This window comes from Myotis brandtii, unplaced genomic scaffold, assembly GCF_000412655.1.
Source record: "Myotis brandtii unplaced genomic scaffold, ASM41265v1 scaffold197, whole genome shotgun sequence".
Taxonomy (NCBI): Eukaryota; Metazoa; Chordata; class Mammalia; order Chiroptera; family Vespertilionidae; genus Myotis; species Myotis brandtii.
In genome coordinates this window covers 842,519-843,936 of record NW_005357346.1, presented here as the reverse complement: position 1 = coordinate 843,936, position 1,418 = coordinate 842,519, and the positions used below count along the sequence as shown (strand labels likewise).

The 1,418-nt window shown below is 54.2% G+C and overlaps 2 long non-coding RNA genes across 2 annotated transcripts in view; both read right to left on the bottom strand.

Moving 5' to 3' along the window:
* LOC102263601 overlaps window positions 1-1,418 on the bottom strand; it is a 199,507-nt gene that overhangs the window by 195,202 nt on the left and 2,887 nt on the right. The window lies entirely within an intron of this gene.
* LOC102262059 overlaps window positions 297-1,418 on the bottom strand; it is a 3,341-nt gene continuing 2,219 nt past the window's right edge. Inside the window, exons 2-3 of the long non-coding RNA XR_313533.2 lie at window positions 1,203-1,288; window positions 297-843 (exon numbers count right to left, since the gene is read on the bottom strand). This is a non-coding gene — a long non-coding RNA (uncharacterized LOC102262059). The remainder of the gene's footprint in view (window positions 844-1,202; window positions 1,289-1,418) is intronic.

Genomic DNA, 1,418 nt, shown 5'->3' with positions numbered 1-1,418 from the left:
CGAGTGGCTGGATTATGTAAGTAACAGCCCTCCATGTGCTCACCACCATCTGTTAATATCTTGATATTGGAAAGTTCGGTGCCTGAGGCAAAGCCAGGGCTGGCGGCCCAGAGCTCCCAGCCTCCTCTCGCGGGCAGGGAACGCACCTTCCTTTGATTGCTGCTGCCCACTTCCCTGAAATCGAGTCGTAGTTTGCCCCCCTCAGACTCCGACCACCGCCCCCCTCGCCCCGCGGGAGGGCTGTGTTTGTGGGGGAGGAGTGATCTGCTTCGAGGTAACTTTATAGCAATGAATCCTTTCAATGAATTGATACTTTTATGACAAAATGACGGGTCCTTTTAAGCTCTTTGTGGTGGACTATTATTGGGGTGGGGGGCTATATTGTTTTTAAAAATTACTTTTTTTCTGCCAGCACCCGGACCCAACATTCTAGTCAGGGTTGTATATTTCACCTTCTTCGGAGTGATCCGCCTGTTTACTTTGAGAGCTGTTGGTTAAACAAACACCATTCGGGAGGCTTCGAAGCAGTGGGGTTCCCAGGAGGGAAACGCGCAGCTGCTATTGCTGCTGATCTTGTGGCATTTCACTTTCCCCCCCATTCAGACACTCAGAACAAATTCAGGTTGGGCTTGGGGTCACACTGGAAGCGGGCGGGGCGAGAAGAGGGAGGTCAGTCGGTCTGCATCTAGACGGCTTGGAGCAGGCCTGCCCGGAGTTGGTTTTTCTTTCTTTCTCTTCCCCTCTTCGGGGTGGTGGACGGTGGTGTGTGTGTGTGTAAGTCCGGGCAGGATCTCCAGCATCTTCGCCTGAAACCCACGCCCACGATCCGTTTCTCAACTGGACCTGGTGGAAATTGCCAGAATTGGTTTGTGTAGGATCTGATGACAGTTGTTTGCAAGGTTTTAAATTACTTTAAATGCAGTCTTCTCTGGGACCCCCCCCCCCACCTACGGCTTTAAGAAAGAACAGGGGGAGGGGGGAAGGAATAACACGGAGGAAATATCAAGGCGAAGTGTGTTTAACCCAGAACCAGATGCACAAGTGATTACTGCGAGTTTGAGTGAGAACCCACAGATCACCCTTCCGATACACGAGTACACGCAGCCTGCAGGGATGGGGTTGGTTGGAAGACTGGTCCGAATTCGGGGTAACTTTTAAGTGACTGGGGTTGTGTTGGCAGCAGGGTGGGGGAAGGGACTGACCCCTAGGTTTGGCCGCTGGTTTCTTCGCAGATGGAACCCAATCTCTAGGCGACTGGTCGTCTCCGGGCTGACGGATCGCTTCTCCCCTCTCAGAAAGCAAACCGGGAGTCGCAGCAGACAGGGGCCTCCGGCCTCACGCCTCGCTCCAGGGCAGCGCGAGACCTGGGAGAGCGCCGCAGCTCCGGCGGGAGAGGTTGGCCAGGAACCTGGCTGTTA